We start from the raw sequence: 21,086 nt of genomic DNA, 5'->3' as shown, positions 1-21,086 counted from the left end.
GCTTCGGATTCTGTGTCTTCTTCTCTAACCCCTCCCCTGCTTCTTCTCTCTCTTCTCTCTCTCTCTCAAAAATAAATAAACATTGGGGCGCCTGGGTGGCTCAGTCGGTTAAGCGTCCGACTTCGGCTCAAGTCATGATCTCACGGTCCGTGAGTTCGAGCCCCGCGTTGGGCTCTGTGCTGACAGCTCAGAGCCTGGAGCCTGTTTCAGATTCTGTGTCTCCCTCTCTCTCTGCCCCTCCCCTATTCATGCTCTATCTCTCTCTGTCTCAAAAATAAATAAACATTAAAAATTTTTTTTTAAAATTAAATAAATAAATAAACAAACATTAAAAAATTTTAAAAAGAAAGAAAGAGAGAAAGAAAACATACTCAAAGACACACACATGGAAGAACAGGCAGTGGCTACAGTTCCAAGTCAGATGACCAGCTCTCCCCAGCTTGCCCGGAACTGTTCTGATTTTAAAGCCAAAAGACCCACATGCTGGGAAGCCCCTTGGTTCTGGGCAAACAGGGATGGACAGTTGGCCACCCTCGTCCCAAAGAACCATGGGGAACGGGGGAGAGTGGTATGCAGGGCATCAATGAGGCCAAATCCTGGTTTTCCACCTGCCCTGGGCAGCATTTTCTGAAGGCCAATAAACTCCCTCTTTCCAGTGTCTGAGGTCTTTGTCTCTATATATTCCTTTATTTTTCTAGAGCACTTCCTGGCATAGCTGCCTAAAAAATAATCGGTAGAAGGTCAATTTTTTTAAGCCTTCATTACTGAACAAGTTTATTCTTTCTTCATCATTTTCTGATAGGTCATCTCACTATTTATCTGAGAGCAGAAACCAGTTTTCCTCACAACATGGAAGACACTGTGCTATTGTCTTCCTCCTTGCCATGTTGCAGTCTGGTGTTATTCTGAGTGCCATACTCTGTTATTGTGATGTGTGTCTTCCCCCAACCCCACCTCCCTGAAAATTCCTAAAGATCCTTTATTTATGCCTGGTTTTCTGAGGTTTCACTGTGATGTGCCTTGGTGTGGATTTGTTTCATACACTGGGCTGGGCATTTGGTGTGACCTTTCGATATGGAGACTCGGGCTCTTCAATCCTGGGACATTTTCTAGTAATTTTTTTCTTTGCTCATTCTCTACCCTCTGCTATTTCTGTTCCTGCTTTTTAGATCCAGCTATTAGACTTCCTAATTGATCTTATTCTTTCCTCCCATTCTCTGCTGCTTAGCTTTTCTACTCTGTTCTGCTTTCTGGGAAATTCCTTAATTTCACCTTCCAACTGTTCTACTCATTGATTTCAGCTACCATATTTCTAATCTTCAAAGACTTCTTTCTTCTTCTCTTTCCTTTCTCACATCATAATGTTTTTAATTTTATGTTTGTAATATCATCTCATACATTTCTGTAACATTTAGATTGGTTTTTAAATTTTCTTCATTTCTTACATTTTTATTTCCTCTGGATGTATTTCTTTGTTTGTACCTCCTTCTTTCATCTTTAATAGTTTCCTCCTAAGGTTTGAGATCCGTAGCCATCTATTTCTATTAAGAGTGAGGGGTTCCTGGGTGGCTCAGTCACTTGGATGTCCAACTTCCCTTTCTCCAAAGAACCCAAGTAATCTTATTAGAACAGATCTAATTTTATCACTCTCCTTAAAAACCCCTTCATGCTACTCACTCTTCTCAAGATTAATTTCTTTTTTTTTTTTTTAACGTTTATATTTTTGAGACAGAGAGAGACAGAGCATGAACGGGGGAGGGTCAGAGAGAGGGAGACACAGAATCTGAAACAGACTCCAGGCTCCGAGCTGTCAGCACAGAGCCTACGCGGGGCTCCAACTCACAGACCGTGAGATCATGACCTGAGCCGAAGTCGGCCGCCCAACCAACTGAGCCACCCAGGCGCCCCTCTCAAGATTAATTTCAGGGGCGCCTGGGTGGCACAGTCGGTTAAGCGTCCGACTTCAGCCAGGTCACGATCTCGCGGTCCGTGGGTTCGTGCCCCGCGTCGGGCTCTGGGCTGATGGCTCGGAGCCTGGAGCCTGTTTCCGATTCTGTGTCTCCCTCTCTCTCTGCCCCTCCCCCGTTCATGCTCTGTTTCTCTCTGTCCCAAAAATAAATTAAAAAAAAAAAAAAAGATTAATTTCAAACTCCTTTCAGGGATTACTAGTTCATAAAAGCTTAGGCTTCTGCTTGCTACTCTAGCCTGTGAAAGTTCTCCAAGTATCCCCCGTCATGGCAAGTTTGGGAGTTTGCCATTACCTTTTGACTTCTGTGTACCCCAGCACCACCCCAGTAGCCTAGAAGAGCCACAAAGACAGACATCAAAACTGTCTCCATTCATTTGACCCAGTGGCTCTCAAACTTTAAGAAGCATGAGAGTCATCTGGAGTACCAGTTAAAACACAATTCCTGTGCCCCACTCCTACAGTTTCTGATTTAGTAGGTCTAAGGAAAAGTCTGAGAATCTGGATTTCTTACAAGTTCCCAGGTGATGCTGATGCTTCTGGTCCAGAGATCACAACCACAGATTTAATTAATACCTATTGAGGGACGCCTGGGTGGCTGAGTCGGTTGAGCATCTGACTTCGGCTCAGGTCATGATCTCGCAGTCCGTGGGTTTGAGCCCCATGTCGGGCTCTGTGTTGACAGCTCAGAGCTGGAGCCTGCTTCAGATTCTGTCTCCCTCCCTCTGCCCCTTCCCTTCTCATATTCTGTCTCTGTCTCTCAAAAATGAATAAACGTTAAAAAAAATTTTTTTAATTAATACCTATTGAGCATTGTCTTGTTCACCTCTGTATCCTCACAAACTAGCACAGTGTTTGGCATATAGTAGGCCCTCAGTAAGTGGTAGCCATCATCATTATTATTATTACCAATACAAGCAGTTGGAGAAGGAAATTTATCTTGAGTTTCTTGAACTAGGAAATAGTTGATTAAATATCTGTGACCTCTGAATCATTAAAATGCATTTCTTGTAAAGAAACAGAACTTGTAATCTTTTATCTGGTACAGTGCAAGTACCAAGAGGAAATGCTGACATTCAGAGATATCTGTGAAGGCTCTGAATCTTAACGGTTTAGGCTTAAGGTACATCTCATATCTCAGAAATATGACACAGTTCTAGACCTTGCCCAGCAATACAAATTTCATTACTAAAAGAGTCATCAAGACAAAAATGAAGAACATTTTCAAATATAGTGACTGTGTCCAATAAATGCTGATAAACTGATTAAGACCTTATAGAATGGGGGGAAAAGACCTTATACAGTGGGTCACTGTACACACAAAATAAGCAATGGTGTAGATAAGAGATTACGTCCCTGCCAGCTTCATTGCAAAAGAGGAATCCAATGAGAAGCATTTAAAATAATCATAAATATCACAGGAAATGTACACAAGGAAAGAATGGATATTTATATAGACCCACTCCCTCCTTTCACCAGGGATTTGTTGCCAAACTCAGATTAAGATTAGAACTTGTTTGCTCACATACATTGGCCCCAGTAAAAAAGAAAGAAAAAAAATATCCATTGTTGTTTGGAAGTTAAATTACCCATCTTAAAATTGCTCTACATTTCAGCTTAGTTTAAAATGATCCAGAGAAGCCATCAAAATGTTGTAGAAACATTATGTGAAGAATAGAAAGTTTTCTTTGTAGGAGGACAAACAGTAGACTTTAGAAAAGCATTCCTGACTCTCCACTTTCTAAGAATATTTTCTGTCTTTCCCAGGCCCACAAGCTTTTATGCTATTCATAAGGACAAGAGAGCAGATGGTCTGTATTATCCACATCATAAACTTTATTTACCATTACAGCTCTTGTACAAGAAAATGAGCAGGCCAAGGAATCCTTTCGTTGCCTTGGTCTGACCCATTGTAGGTGCTTAACAAATATTTGTTGAATAACAAGATGGATGGATGGATAGATAGATGATTGGATGGTTGGATGGATGGATAGATGGACAGACAGACAGATGGACAAATGAATGGATGAGTTATACATGAGTCCTGAATTTTCTGCTTAAAAACTTTTTACTCAAGGGGCACCTGGGTGCCTCAGACGGTTAAGCATCTAACCCTTGAATTTGGCTCAAGTCATGATCTCACCATCATGATATTGAGCTGTTTTGGGCTCTGTGCTGGGCATGGAGCCTGCTTAAGATTCTCTCTCTTCCTCTGTCTCTCCCCAATTTGCGCACACTTGCACACGATCTCTCACTCTCACTCTCTCAAAAAAAATTTTTTTTACTTGAGCAATACATGTTTATTTCATAGAAGTTACAAAATAAATATAGTTAAAAGGAAAAGGCCCTGTAACCGTGCATCCAAATGTAAGCTATTTAACAAGTTAACACTTGAATTTTTATTATGATTTTTTTTGTGTATACATATATATTTTTTATAAAAACAAGGATTGCCAGTATATCCACTATTTAGTTACCTATCTATTAACATAATAATATGTTGTGAACTTTTTTCAATATTAATAAATGTGCTCCCTCACCATTTTTAAATAAAAGTAGAAGAAAGCACAATAATTTGGGAAATTAGTAGGTTTGGTTAGTCTCAATTTCAGAATCATATTCAATAAATAAAGTGACATTTTTCTCTATGCCTTAAAATAATAAAACTGGGTTTGTTGAAAATATTCCTCAGATAGGCTAGGGAGATTATTATTGATAACTTGAACTCAATTTTAATGGAGAAAAGTAATTTGTATTAATTCTGAGCAAACTAGAACCTCTACAGTGCATAGGATTATCTTAGAATTTATTCTATAGACTAGTTAATTGTATCCCTGCTGTCTTATTTGCCATTTAGCATGAAATCCTTTTTTTTTCTTTTTTATGGCATGCAAAGACTTCAGATCCTAATTGGATTATGGTAAATACAGATTTCTTGGGTGTGAATTAGTGAAGCATTTCAAACAACTTATAGAATATTAGAGGGAGAAAACTTCTTTACTCCTGATGTTTGAGGGGGGCCCAAGAATTAGCACCTCTTCTTTCTGTCTGACTTCTAAACAATTGAGAAGTCCCCAAACAGTCCCCTTTCTCCTCTGGAGAGTAAGGGAACAGAGCTCAACACAATGAGTGCAATAATAATAAATGAGGCTCACATTGATTTAGCACTTTGGGCGTTTTATCCATCATCTCATCTGAGTCTAGAAAATATCAATATGTCAATTCAACAACTACATATTGAACATCTGTTTACTAAATGTCGGGCACAATGCCATATTCTGGGGTTACAAAACTTAGTTAAGATTTACTTAGTGCTCACCTTCAAGGATCTCAGTCTCTTGGGAAAGACAAGCATGTTACAAAAACATACCCTCACTATGTGAGTATCTTAGTTAGGATTCTTGAGGTTGTGCGTCACAGAAACCTGTTTAAGCTAGCTCCAAAAAAAGGGGGAAATATATTATGAAACTTTGGAAACCTCTCACAAATTTGAGGAAGAATGTACCTGACCATTAGGAACAATGCAGAACTAGGTGCTGAAAGGCCATTAAGAATTCCCCTTCTTTTGGGATGAGCACTGGGTGTTGTATGGAAACCAATTTGACAATAAATTTCATATATTGAAAAAAAAATTCCCCTTCATTTTATATCTATCTGTACCCCTCTATACATCTTCTACTAGTCTCATTTACATGGTGGTAAAGAGCTTACCAACTGGCCCAGCCAATAGAAAGACCAATATCTCTCAGTGTAAATTCCCAGGAAAGGATGTTAATTGTCCAAGCTTAGTGTAGGTGCACTCCTGATCCAATCACCTTTGGTTAGGGTACATTTTAAGGGCAGGATGGGTTCTGGGTAGGGAGTCCAATAGATGTTTACTACGCTGAGAAATTATAGAAGTGTTATGGGTTAGTGAGGAGGGAGCCACCTGCTCTGTCTTCCATGTTAAAAGCACTGTGGAAGATGAAAAGATGAATAAAAACCATAGCCAACTCTAACACAGGACAGAGTATAATGTGGTGTGCACTGTCACAGAGATCCAGGGGGAAGAAAGAGAGTGACTCTTGAGTCCAGTCTTAAAGTGGGTCTTTTATTAAGAGGAGTTGTGGGTAGCTAAGCAGGTCATTCTAAGGAAAAACTATAGGGTGAATATAGGGGCTAGAAAAGGTAGTGCACATAAAAGGAGAGCCTAGGGGGCTCATGGGAACAGACAGTACACTAATGAGCTTGGAGGGGCAGACTGGCCTTGGTCAGGAAGAGCTTTTCCAGGGCTGAAGAGGTGGAAATTTCTTGTCATCCTTGGAAGAGAAAGACACCATCAGATCTGCATTTGAGAAGTATTCTATGGACTGAGCGGAAATGTGGACTAAGTGGAGAGACTGCTTGCAGAGAGGCTACTTAGAAGGATATTTTAGTAATTCAGGCAAAAAGAGATGACAAAGGTTAGGGTCAGAGCAGAAGCAGAGGGAATGAGATTTAGGAGGTCAAGGGAGGGTGGACCTGCAGGACTTTTCATCCAATTCCAAGACTCGATTCTGAAGGCTGAGCCTGGGAGCTCTTCGCCAAGAAGCAGAGGTGCTCATTTTGCAGTGTGCTTCTGGAAAGAGGGAGCCCCCTCTTCCCTTTGCTTCCCTGCTCCTCACGGTGCCTCTCTCCCACACTGTGCTGTTTGAATGTTGACTGGCTGGCAAGTCTGAATTCTGATGACATTTCTAAACCCACTCTCCCTGTGACATATTTTTCTCATTCATGAAAGCAAAGTACTGCCACTCCCAGGTCCTGTGGAGAGAGAATACTGATAGCAGGCCAGAAAAAAAAAAAAAAAGCAACCTCTCTAAATTACCTTTTTGAAAAGCTCGCTGCAACTTTCAGTTGCATCATGAAAAATGTGTATCTGCAATTCATTGAAGGCAATGAGTAGTCTGTTCTGGAGTTGCTGTGGCAACTGCTCAATTAAGTGAAAAAAAAATGAAAAAACAAATGTACTGTAGTTGCTCTTGAGCTTAACATTCTTAAAAAAAAAAAGGAAAAGAAGGAAAGTAATATGTTTGGTGAGTTATTTTCCCCAAGGCTTTCCTAAGACTGCATTTTTTTTTTGCTTTGCCTTTCCACCAGCACGTCCATGCCAAGCTAAATGCCAGGCTTGCTGTCATCTGTGGTTAGCAACACACAAGCCTCAGATTTCATCTCCGAATGTTCTGGGGTAACATTTGCTCACATCCAGCTTCCACCAAAGGCCACTTGGATCCATTTCTGTTTTGAAGGTGATAGAGTGGAGCCTCTATTAGAAGAGTAGGTGGGAATAGTGGGTGGGTTCTGGCACCAGATTTGACCCCAAATTTATCTTATAATCTTAAATAAGAGATGTGACTTTTCTGAAGACATGAAAAGTTACCCCTGCCTTGATGTACTAAGAAACAAAGGATGTAATAATAGCACCTTACACTTGTACGCCAATTTACTGCTGATGAAATACTTCCAGTGGTCGTATTTTCTCTTAGCCACCACCGTCTGGGGCAGCCATTGTTCTTCCCACTTTGGACAGAGTGTTCTTTACAAAAACACTGAGCTGATCTTGTCACTTGCCAGCTTGTAGTCCTCAACGCCTTTCTTCCCATTGCTCTTGGGACAAAACCCAAATTCTCACTGGGGCTCCCTGGTTCCTTGCAAGGTGCCTCAGTGCACTATCCCCCTGGCTGTCTTTGCCAGCCTCACTGGCCTGCCTTTAGCTGGCTTGGGTGTAGGCTCCTCCTCTTTTGGGCCTTTGCATCAGCTGAGGGCTCTTCCTGAGATAGGCTTATCTCTTCCTGTCTCCCCTTCCCTCCCTTCCTGCCTTGGCAAACTGGGAGCCCATTCCCCAACCATAATCCACATCAGAGTTTAATTTTCCTAGAATCCCATATTTTGTATACACCCATATTTAATATGCATTTACTTATATGATTATCTAATTAATATCAGTCTCCTCAAATAGACACAAAGCTCATGAGCTCAGGGAGCACGTGTAATTCTTTAATTTTATTACATATGTAGAAGAGACATGAAGAGGCATTGAAGAGGATTTATTCAAGACTTTAGAACACTCCCATTGTCCTTTAAAGTTTTGTGTCTTGCAACTTCAGGGGAAGGAGGCCACTCTGAGCTCATAAAATGTGTTTAAAGAGACACCCTGACCCTCTCCCAAGGTAAAGTGGTTTCATAAACAGCACACCCTGTGTTTATACTCTGCCCTTTCTCTTTAGACCTCATCCAATCCTCAAAACAGTAGCACTGTGAAGTAGGAAAGGAGTGATGGTTCCTGTGTTATGAATCAGGGAAGGAGCAGAGAGGAGGGGCCTAAGTGCTAGGATTGTGCCAAAGTGGGGCTAGAGGACCAGGCCAAGGCCAAGTTGGTATAGCAAGCCCCGGACTTATAAGCAGAATGTATGTTTAATTATAGGGGTAGCTTGGGCAGGGGGAGAGGGAGATCTGACTGATACCAGGAAAATGGCATTTGCAAGAACTGTAAAACTCTCATTTGCTTTTTTCCCCATAACTCTCTTTTTTTCTATTTAATAGAAATTAAATAGGATATTTAATAGTGGGGAAGAATGATCAGGGGCACCTGGGTGGCTCAGTGGGTTAGGCATCTGACTCTTGATTTCGGCTCAGGTCAAGATCTCAGGGTTTGTGGGATCAAGCCCCACATCAGGCTCTGCACTAACAGCGTGGAGCCTACTTGGGATTCTCTCTCTCCTCTCTCTCTGCCCCTCTGCACACCCCCCCCCCACCAAAAATAGATAAACATGTAAAAAAAATGATCAAACCTCACCTTAAGGCAGGCCACTACTAGCCCATGTAGTGCCATTTGTTCAAGTTAGAAAAAGAACCTCCTCTACCACACACGTCCTTGGGGACACACAGGTTGGTGAGTGGATTCAGTTCCCACTTATCTCCCCAGACAAGATGGTTTGCACAGTGTACAACTGCAGAAATGTACATGGAAGGTGTGCCTCACAGGCAGGCCATCTCCAGCTTCCAGCCACAACGAAAGGGCTGCCTTCTCTCAGCACCAGGAGTCCAGCCCTCCATTTTGATTGACCCAGCTTTTAAGTGTTAACTTCTCTTATAGGTTCGTCTTTCCTGGGCTTCTTTTATTTCTGCTTTTGGCAGTTGTTTCTTTTTTCTGTATGGCATTCTGTGTGAGAGACTTTGAGAAGTAGAAAAGAGCAGGTTGGTTTCCTTGGTTCCTGCGTCTGTTTGTGTTTTGGTAGTGGGTTGAATGTGTGCTTTTCCAATATGATGTCATCGTGGCTTTTGAATATTCCCCAGATACTCTTTGCCAAAAGTTCTTCAAAAGATAGGAAAATATTTCTCTTTCATCTCCTGTGGAACTTTGTACTAAGATTTTTAAAACAAAGAGAAGATAAAAAGGCTGGCCTTTGAGTACAACATACTACAGGAGGGTACAGCTAGGTCACTCTAGGAAACAACCCATTAGCTGTCTTCTGCATTGTCTTGGCAACGTTATAGCGGACAGCCAAAAGCAAAAGGGCAAACTCATCAGGGGAAAGAATTTTCAAATATTGTTTCCAAATAAGAGGTGCTACCTATCAGTTAATTATTGCTGTGAAACTGCTAGAACTTAGTGGCTTCAAACCACATCCATTTATTTCTCTTATGGCACTGGGGCTGGCTAACCAGGTCCACTGATGGAGGCTGGGCTCACTCACACATCCACAGTGTAATGGCCCTCTTATGTGTCAGCTTGGCTAGGCTATGGGTCCCAGTGACTTAATCAAACAGCAATCTAGATGTTGCTGTGAAGATATTTTGTAGATGAGGTTAACATGTACAGTCAGTTGCCCTTATGTAAAGGAGATTATCTTGTTATAAATTGAGATATAATTGACGTGTAACATTGTATTCATTTTAGGTGTACAAAAAAACAATTTGAGATATATATATATATATATATATATATATATATATATAGATATATATATAGATATATAGATATATATATATACCATTGCAAAATGTTTACCACAGTAAGCCTAGTTAACATCCATCACCACACACAGTTACAAATTTTGTGTGTATGTGATAACTTTTAAGATCTACTCCCATTAGTATCTTCAAAGGTATTGTTGACTATAGTCACCATGCTGTAGTCACCATCACATTCCTAGGATTTATTTATCTTAGAACTGGAAGTTTGTTCCTTTGACCACCTTCATCCATTTTGCCCAACTGCCACCCCCTACCTTTGTCAACCACCAATGTGTTCTCTTTTATCTATGAGGTTGGGGTTTTTTTAGTTTAGATTCCACATGTAAGTGGTATCATACAGTATTCATCTTTCTCCATCTGACTTATTTCACTTAACATAAAGTCCTCAAGGTCCATCCATGGTGCTGCAAATGGCAGGATGTCCTTCTTTTTATGGATAAATAATATTCCAGTGTGTGTGTGTGTGTGTGTGTGTGTGTGTGTGTGACATTTTCTTTATCAGTCTGTCAGTGGACACTTAGGTTTTTTTACATCTTGGCTATTGCAAATATACTTTAGTGAATGTGGGAGTATGGGTATCTTTGTGAGACAGTGATTTCTTTCACTTTGTATAAATACCCCTAAGTGGAATCGCTGGATCACTGGATCAGAATAGCAGTTCTATTTTTAATTTTTTTGAGGAACCTCTGTGCTGTTTTCTACAGTGGTTGCAACAATTGATATTCCTACCAACAGTGAGATTACCCGTTGATAATTTGGATGGGTCTCATCCAATCAGTTGAAAGGCCTTAGAAGCAAAACTGAGGTTTCCCTGAGGAAGAGGAAATCCTGTGTGTGGTCTCAGTGTCACCTTGTGCCCTAGAGTTTCCAGCCTGCCACCCTGCCCTATGGATTTCAGACTTGTCCAACTAGCTCCCATACTTGTGTAAGCCAATTCCCTGCAGTAAATCTCTTATAGAGATGGAGATACATAGATAGATTAAAATCTTTCTGGTTCTGTTTCTTTGATAGAACTCTGGCTGGGTTTGACCTGGCTGCTGGGTCAGCCAGAGCCTGGTCAGTCTAGGATGGCCTTGCCGGGATGAGTGGACCTCTGCTCCACATGGCCTTTCATCCTTTAGCAGGCTGGCCCAGGCTTATCTTCATGGCAGTGGCAGGGGACCAAGGAGGACACGGAAGCATGCAAGCTTCTGGAAGTATAGCCTGAGAACTGGCACGCTGTCTTCTCTTCCTCATTCTGATGGCTGAAGCAAGTCATAAAACTGGCCCAGGTCAAAGGTGGGAGAACAGACTCCCTTCTTGATGAGGGTGTATACAAAATGACCTTGTAAGAGGCATGCATGCAAAGAAGAGTGAAAATTTGAGGCCACAGTTGCTATTAATCTGTCACAGACCGTTTGATGCAATGGTACAGGAAAGAACAAACATCAAACCTTTTTTTCTAACCACCAGGATGCCTTTTCCCACTTGTTATGGCAGGTAAAACTACAAATTCAGAGCCCTTAATCTTCTTACTTACAACTGGGGGATAGTAAAGCCTACCTCATGGTATTTGCATAAGAATAATGAGATTTCTGTGAAAGCATCAGTTGTAGTGCCTGGAAGGAGCTCAGCAAATGACGCTTCCCCTTTGCCAGCAACTCTTGAGCACCTACTGCATACAAGAAAAAAGAAGGCAACACATATTTGAGGCACAGGACTGGAAATTGAATTTAACTGTTTTTTTAGGATCAATATATATTGGTAAAAATTATTCTCAATACAAAATAATTACTTGACAAATATCTTAGTCTGTATGTGGTAATTCCAAAATAGCTTTTGCATTTGCAGGGGAAAAAGCACCTGATGGACACAAACATAATCCAATCCCCATAACTTTTCATGATTTTGAATTTTCTTAATTAATGGCACATTTGTAAGTTATGTATTTTTTTAAGTTGATGCTCAGGTTTTGGGCTCAGACAGAACTGAATTCGAATCCCAGCTCACACATTTTTTTAGCTCCAATACACAGGCAGATTTCCACAATCCCTAAAACAGAGCTTCAAATATGTATAATGGGGATGACAGCACCTCCTTCAGTAGGCCGCTAATGAAGAAATTACATGAGATAATACCCAATAAGTGTAGTTATTATTATTATAGCCAATATAATAAAATGATAGAAATACTATTTCAGGGTTTAGAATGCACTGAAATGCCTTTTTTGTTCAATTGTCTCAACTGCCTGCTTACTTCACCTGTTCGCACTTTTCCCTGGAACAAACAACTGTGACAGCACCAACTTTTATTGCATCAGTATGTTGGGATGTGTAGAGACTCAACCTCTGTAACTGTGTAGAGTAATCTGGAGGCTCATCTGTGAACCCTCAGACTTGCACATCTTACAGTCTATCCCCAAAGATGGTCAGTGCAAATAAATACCAACACACAGGCCAGCATTAAGTAAACAACCCACAACAAAATAAATCAACATTAATGAAGATTAAGTGATCATAATTTATAATGAAAAACAAGAACAGCAGCAAGAAAGCATCCTTCCTGAAAACTGTAAGATTGCCAGTTTTAGCACGTGTTAAGCCCTGCTTGACAACTGCACTGCATTTGGCATACAAAGACAGGAACAAAGTGTGTCTTACGTCGTCTTTAGCACCGAACATTTCCGGATCTTGTATAGCAGCCAGATTTTTAGAATACTGAATTGGAGTCCTCCAAAAGCTCTAAAAACATGCTGATTTTAGGTTTGGATTGCAAATAGTCTTAACCTTTAATAACTCATTTATTGGAATACTAGTAAGTGCCCTCATGTATAGGCAAAAAGTGACATTCTGTATATTTGAGCCTTTTTTTTTTTTTTACCCAAGAAAGGATTTTACAGTTGTGGATAAGTTCAACAGGATTCGGTGAGGTTCCTTGCACCTGCTGGTAACCTAACTAAAATTGGGTTAAACAATTTAAAATGTTGTTTTCTCCCTTAACCACAGTCTGAAGGTAGATGGACCAGGGCTGGTCCTGTGATAGCCACACAGGGCCAGACTGCTTCCCTCTTTCCCAGACTGTTGCCCCCTTCAGTCTGTGAGCATTGCCTCCCTTCAAGGTCTCAAGGCAGCAAGGGCAGCTCCAAGCATCTGGTCCTCACATGATCATTTGCAAAAATAGAATGGATGAGTGAAGCTGATCCTCCCCATGTTTGTCCCTCTTTCTTTTTAATAGGGAGGAACTCTGTCCTCTGAAGCCCAGAGACTTGCTTTTCACATCCTGCTGGCCCAGATTTGGTCAAAACCCTATGCCCATAATGCAGAGGATGGGAAAGCAAGGATTGGCCATCTTTGGCATCTGACGAGGCAGGTGGCTCTGCCTGCAAGAAAGTGGGCTATTGGGTAGGCATCTAAGAGGGTCTGCCAATGGGGGTCAGGGAGGGGGCAGAGGGGGTGGTCCTGGCAGTGTTCTGGAACCACCTACTCCACTCCCACCAATAGTAGTTCCATTCTTCTCTTTTAGATATTAGGCTTCCATATGAGATTCTGTTTGAACAAAAGCCCCCATGGATAAAAATCATTTACAACCCTTTGTTTTAGCACATGCTCAAATACCTAATACAGTCAGTGAGTCAAAACCATTTGTTCACTGTTACTTTTCCTGCATCTAGACCCATTCCCAGCATATAGGAGGAGCTTGAGTTAATTCCCTGTTGTTGCCCTAACAAATTACCACAAACTTCATGGATAAAAATACACAAATGTATTATCTTACAGTTCTGGAAGTCAAAAATCCAAAATAGATTTCACTCAGCTAAAATCAAGGTTCCAGCAAGATCTCATTCCTCCTCAACTCAGGTCTACAGGTTGTTTCTAGTGGGAAGAACACCTCTTTTGACCTGCCTCTTTGATTCACAGCTCCAACCTGGATGTCATTGTTAGTTCCTCCTTTGCTCTATGTCCCACAACCACCAACTAACCCTGTCTCACTACCCATTCAACCTTACCCTCTAGAACCTCCGGGAGTTGGACACGGACTCTCAAGTTGGGGAATAATGAAAGTGAGAGATGTGGGGCAAGGTCAGAGCTGGACTCTGGATTTAAGGGTGGTCCATGGGAAGCTGCTTGGTCCATCTGTCATAGTGATAACCAATAAGTGCTTCAGACTGAAGAGAAAGGCATTGGGATATACCCATGATGAGGGAAGGACTCAGAGGAATTGAGGAGGAGTCATCAAAGGGTCCTTTGAGCTCTCCACTTGCTCACTCTACCCCACCTGCCTCCCCCCAGTCTTACTTCCTTTTTAAAGAAAGAAGGTGGGACAAAGAGTGACTCCTCTGGGTGATATTTTTCTCCCTAAAAAACACATGAACACATATAGAGGGTTTTTTTTAAGTTTATTTATTTATTTTGAGAGAGAGAGAGAGAGAGAGCCCACAAATAGGAGAGGGGCAGAGCAAGAAGGAGAGAGAGAATCCCAAGCAGGCTCTGCACTGTCAGTACAGAGCCCAGTGCTAGGCTTAAATTCACAAACCGTGAGATCACGACCTGAGCTGAAGTCAGACGTTTAACCAACTGAGCCACCCAAGGACCCCGGCCAACATTAACTTTAAATGAGAGGAAATCAGAATGGGAATTTTGCTCCTTCCTTTGCAGCAGCAGCCTGACAAAGCCCTGCTTAACCACATGCTGCATTTGGCTTGTGAAGACAAGATTAAAGTGTGTCTTACATTGTCTTCTAGCAGTGGGGTGAAAACAGGAAGTTGTAGGAAAACAGGAAAATATTTTCTTTAAAAGTTTTATTAGAGGGGCGCCTGAGTGTCTCAGTAGGTTAAGTGTCCGATTCTTGACTTCAGCTCAAGTAATGATCTCATGGTTTGTAAGATCGAGCCCCTTGTCAGGCTCTGTGCTAACAGAGTGGAGCCTGCTTGGGATTCTCTTTCTCCCTCTCTCTGCCCCTCCCTGACTCATGCTCTTTCTCTTTCTCTCTCTCAATAAATAAAAAACATTTTAAAAAGCCTTTAAAATAAAATAAATTTTTTATTAGAGACAGCAACATTTTGATTTATATATAAAAGAAGAAAAACATTCCTCCTAGAGAGCCAGATCTGTAAACCACTATTTAAAGTAGTTCATGTAGAGAACCTGCAATTTAATAAGACTAGGAAAAGGTTAGCCTAGCATCCCCTATATTTTTTTATCCCTGTTTACTCAATTATACAAGTGCTACCACAGCAAGAAGGCCTCTAATTGTGTATACTTCAGTGAGAGAGAAATGAGACTTGCCGTAAAATAAATTCTTGGGTGTAACTAAATTACACACCACTCCCCATACTTTTTTTCCAAATTGCCCATTACTTTAAATGAAAACATGCTTTAGAAAAGAACTGTAAACACTCAAAGTGCTTCTCAAGGACCAGTCTCCCTTCTTCCTGCTGATAAAATGCAGTTACGTTTCTGTTTTCCAATACTCTCCTGCTGAAGATCCGAGGAATCTTAAAACTACATTCACAGCTAACCAGTAAACTTGAGAATTTCGCTTTCACATCATTTGGTTGGCATGATGTGGCTTCCGTCCCTCTTTTAGCAAAGGAATCCACCTTCCTTCCTATTCATAAGACACCATGAGCATTTGCTTCGCTGGTGTAGTGTAGTTACTCGTTACACTCTGTGCTCCACATCACACACAGATGGGTTGTCATGCTCCATCAGGGGCTGCAGGAGAGGCATCAGGACCCAGGCATGGGAACCAGGCAAGTGCACTAGCTGGGGCATCCTGCACAGTCACATAGCTTGCTGAGCCTGTTTCCTCATCTGAACAATAGGAAATCTCAAACTTGCCCATCTCCTAGTGTCTTTCCGAGGATTGGATGACATCATGCACGTTAAAAGCACTCTGAACACTAGCAAATAGCAGTTCCAATAACCATTTTTTAAAATTGTTTGCTCAGGGGGCACCTGGGTGGCTCAGTCAGTTAGGCATCCAATTTCGGCTCAGGTCATGATCACACGGTTCATGGATTCAAGCCCTGCGCTAGGCTCTGTGCTGACAGCTCAGAGCCTGGATCCTGCTTCAGATTCTGTGTCTCCCTCGCTCTCTGCCCCTCCCCTGCTCACACTCTGTCTCTGTCTCTCTCACTCTCAAAAATAATAAATAAACTTTAAAAAAATTTAGTCGTTTACTCGAGGTGTTTGCTGTTTTTGTTTTTTAACAAAAAAGCTTCACAAAGTTTCATTTTCAGGTTATGAGATGGGGAAATAGCCTCGTATTGTTTGGGTTGGGTTTTTTTTTTTAATTATTATTTCTTCCTGTTAAGATTCTGCTTCTCAATGAAGATGACCACTTCTGAGAACTACAGAACATTTTGTGCCTCAAACCCATCCCCACCTTCCTGTTGTTGCTTCTTAGAACCAGCGAGGGAGGCCTTAGATCAATTTAAATAGAAACCTAGAAAAATCCTCATGCTAGCATTTCATGGTCCATGATTCTTTGAGAACTGCTTAGTATTCGGGGAGGTCAGAAAAAATTATAAAAGACTGCTCCTCACATTCATTTCAGAAACTAGAGAATCTCTTTGAAATCCATTGTTTTGAATCTTGAAGTTGATCTCTGTGCTTAATGTCAGAGAAAGAAAGTAGTCTTTTCTTGGTGAATTTTAGGGCAAGAAATTCATCTTAGCTATGATATTCTGTTGTTAAATAAAACCTCTTTGTCATAATTCCATTTGAAGCTGTATACATTTTTATACCATGAAATACACATACAGTTTAATACAAACAAGAACTAGAAAGATACCCCAAAAATGTCCTACCTCCTTCCCAGGAGAACTTTCGTTTCGTGGTCCCCAAAGGAATATTTATTTATTTATTTATTTATTTATTTATTTATTTATTTTAAGTATTTTTTTATTAATTTCAAATAACTTTTTAATTTTTTTAATGTGTATTTATTTTTGAGAGAGAGACAGAGCATGAGGCGGGGGAAGGGTGGGCAGAGAGAGAGGGAGACACCGAATCTGAAGCAGGCTCCAAGTTCCAATCTGTCAGCACAGAGCCCGACACAGGCCTTGAACCCACAAACAGCAAGATCATGACCTGAGCCAAAGTTCGATGCTTAACCAACTGAGCCACCCAGATGCCGTGTCCCCAAAGGATTTTTAAACATCAACACTATCTACATAAGGAGGAGCAGCGTAAATATCTGACTCCATGACCTCACCTCTGATACCAGTAAGAGACTGCTGATAAAGAAACATAGGTTGGTATCAGGGCACTGCGGGCAGCAGTGGATATGCTCAGGCACATCCCCATCCAGTGACACACAGAACTTCAGCAGCATCATTCCACACGCATAGGTTCCCAGCAAGGATCCAGTGAGATTATAGCAGTAGTTCAATGTCCACTTTATATTAGGACCTGATCTGCTTGTGACAATGTCACACAGAACGGGTCCTGCAGGCAGGAGCATACACCAGGCTGGAATGAAAGCAGGTGGAAGAACATAATTTCTTATGATTGGTGAACCCCTCCGGGAGGCTACGTTGCTCTATTTTTATCTCTCCCCCCAAAATTTCAATAGTTCAAGGAATTGAGAGTGACAAGACACCCATATCATAAGGTGGTGATAGTAGGAGCTACAATCCTAAAGGAAAACATATACGCACCTCAACTAGCTGCTCTTCCTAAAAATGATACCAGAATCCAGCCTTGCAAAAGCAGTTCCTTGCCGACACATCCACCCCGGGAAATAAAGTTGAATGCAATTCGCTTTTGCTCTCCTATGGCTCTGGCCTGACTGGAGAATGAGAGATAGAGACCAAAGCATATCCATAGTCCAAACCCAGTTTCCCATAGAGCCACAAGTCCTGTCTGGAGGTTCTAGCTGTGTCACTGCAACAGGATTTTTTTTTTATTTCTCCCCTTCAGTTACCAGCATTGTATCGTAAATACAGCACAAGAAGATATGGCAACCTGAACTTGCTCTTGTGTGTTAATGGTTTCTCTGCAGCTTTGCCCATCTTCACCAGCATTAATTACCTCATTGCAGTCTGTGTCTTGGCTTCGTATGTGTGAGTCATAATTGGCACTTACATAAAATCTGTGCCAATATTAGTACCGTTTCTTTTGGTTTGTTCAGATTTAGTATTCTGCTTTATGCCCCCCAAACCTAGTTTATTACTGTGGAAAGGCACCTATGCCTCATCATACCCACAAAGCTCAACCTCACAATTCAGGCTTACAGGTGTCAGAAGGCTGACTAGATGGAGCACAACACAATGAAAGACTGTAACACCAAGAAGCACCCACGGGTGCCTAGGGTGGAAGTTGGTAGTCAATGGGTTGTACTTTCTCAAAGTATGCCTCACTGCAGATGCAGCTACAGATTATTAGGTATCTGAAACAAACCTGTCTGACATTTTGCTTCTTATATAATTGACATTCTGAATTAATGCCTTTCATACAGAACACACTTAGCACTTGAAAAGAAAGAGATGAGACTTAGGGCTTCTGGGGTCTTTATGGCATCTTTTTCACCAAAACAAAACCAGAAGTGTTTGCCTTTCATTAGTTGTTAGTGTGTGTGTGTGTGTGTGTGTGTGTGTGTGTGTGTGTGTGTATAAGATGCCAGATTAATTTTATTTACAAAAAAAATTCACATAGGAATCATGAGGTTTATTGAGCATCAATGGAAAATAACACCCCCCAGTCAAACATCCTATTTACCTGGGCTTTCATGTCATTGAATGCAGTGGGCCCCATTCCTAGCACCACTCTGCTCCAAAAACCTTTTCACTATCAGGGCTTTATTGGAAGTAAGGCTGGGGCTCATATGAAGCAGTTGGGCAAACATACTAGAAGGCTATGAATAAAAGCTATGGATAAAAACCAGTCAGACTCAAGAAGCCACATAGAGGTGAGATAGGCTCCTTTATAACACAGTGCATTATTTTACTAATTCAGATTAACCTTGATTGCTCTTCTAAAACATGATAACTAGGTGTGAGAAAAATCTGATGCAGTTCAGCCTGTAAGATGGGTGTAAGTCTTATAACTCAACAGTGATATTAAAAATTAAGGGAGAAGACTCCCTAACACTACCTGGATATGTTCAATAGCTGTGTGACAAGCAATAAGCAGAGTCTAATGGAACAATCCTTTTCCAACAAAAGCTGCTGAACCTCTTTCTGTGTAGATGCTTGTTAGGCAAACATAACTTCAAACAGGTCCCTGTCTCAGGTGGGCTTCACTAGAGGCAAAACCTCAAATGGGAATTCTTTGCAAGTGTGCTATTAGGGAGTGCTTTTAGGACAGGGGGAGAGATGCAAGATAGGGCAGGGGCAGGAGGTGAGCAAGGATGTGACCCCAGGTGGCTATCAGCTTCAGTCTGATCTCAAGGGGAACACTAGGGCACAACTTATACCAGAATTGTCCTATGTTGAAGGTGTTCTGTGAGCCCTTAGCAACAGCTGAGAGATGGGTGCACCAGCCAGGCAGTGGCATGACACTAACAGATCCATGGTGGTAGCTAAGCTCCTAGGATTAGATCTCCAGGAACCATGCTGTGTGGTAGGAGATGTGGTTCTCATCCTAACCCTGACTTCACTAAGGACATGATGACATGGCCATGGGCTCCTCAAATGACCTCAATGACCACCCATTTCCCCATCTGTAAAATGGGAGAGGGTGATGGCAGGGTTGGATTAGATGATCCCAATAACTCCAAAATGCAATGCTGTAAAATGCAATGATTTCAACAAGAGAAGTAGGGATAGGCTCACTGAGGAATAATTGACATTTTTCCTATTCATGGAAGGAAGTTAATGAATGCAAATGTGTTCCTGAATGAACACTCTATTAAAAACTCTTCTCTCACCTGGAATAGCTCTAGATACACAGGGAAATCTAAGAAGACAAGCAGTAAAGTTGCCCTGAAGGCATATGTTCTAAAAAAGAATGGCAAGGCTCTGATTTCAAACAAGTACTCTCATGGCAGTTTACCTTAAGGGGGCATTAATACAACCAGCCAACCTCATTTAACTGACTCCTACATCAAAGCAAATTAGAAGCAAGAGGCTGGAGTGAAGCATGAGCCACAGGCTGGCCCTGCAAAATGGCACAACCTGTAATGGAGAGCAGTTTGACAAAATCTATCAGTTATAGATACATTTACTGTCTGACCACACATCCCCTTCTCTGATAATTTATCCTACAGATATATGTGTATGAAATGACCTTTATATGAGCTTATTCACCATGCTTTTCCCAAAATAACCCAAGATTGGAAACAGCTCAATGGTCCATCAATAAAGGACTAGTTAAAAACAACAACTATGTTACCTTCCATACGATGGAATACTGTACAACTGAGAACATTCTGTATTGATATGGAAAGTTCTCCAGGATACACTGATAAGTGAAAATGCAAGGGGAAGAACAGTATCATTATAGATGAGTATGTATATTATGAACATATATACATGTGTAATATAAGTACACTTTTTTCTGTATACAAAATGGAGGTAATGCCAGATTATATATTTATGTTCAAATGTATCCATAGATATCTGAAAGTTTTTTGTGTATCGGGAAAAAGATGCAAAAAAAAAAAAACTTCTGTAAGTGGTTACCTATGATGGATGAGGGAGTGGGAAAATGGAATGGATGGAGACATAAGTAGAAATTAGAATTCTCACCAAATGCCTTTTTATATAAACTTTCATCCTAGACTCCCCTCACCACCCCCCTCCAACTACCACTGGTTCTTCTGTAAGGAAAATGCAGCAGCTACTTGATTAAAAAATAAAATAAACATTTAAAGGCAGGCATCAATCAAAGCTGGTCATTCCAGTCTCCCTTATTTCATGCTTTAGTTTTCAGGGATTGGCCAGTGGTTAACCATATGGCACCCACTGCTAAACACTTCCTATCTGACCCTTTACAGAGAGTGTGCCAAGTCCAGCTTTAAACCATGAAGTTGTTTTTAAACAACTATAACTACAACCATCAGTGAGCTTTGGGCACTGAAGAGTGTTGTGTTCTTCAAATCAGCTTTTCTGATCACAGATAGGTCATGCACCAAGAAAATGAAGTGCGATATTGTACCAGGAAGTCCAACAAAGACAGCATGAACTCTTGGGACAGACAGCCCA

The 21,086-nt window shown here is 41.2% G+C and overlaps 1 protein-coding gene across 1 annotated transcript in view; it reads left to right on the top strand.

Annotated features, from left to right (window-relative positions):
* The window catches only part of AK5 (adenylate kinase 5), a 258,512-nt gene that overhangs the window by 163,055 nt on the left and 74,371 nt on the right, over positions 1 to 21,086 (top strand). The window lies entirely within an intron of this gene.

This window comes from Lynx rufus, unplaced genomic scaffold, assembly GCF_022079265.1.
Source record: "Lynx rufus isolate CCGP_SWC_20201006 ecotype Redwood Valley unplaced genomic scaffold, mLynRuf1.p SCAF_2, whole genome shotgun sequence".
NCBI lineage: Eukaryota > Metazoa > Chordata > Mammalia > Carnivora > Felidae > Lynx > Lynx rufus.
This window is presented reverse-complemented; position numbering and strand designations above follow the sequence as displayed.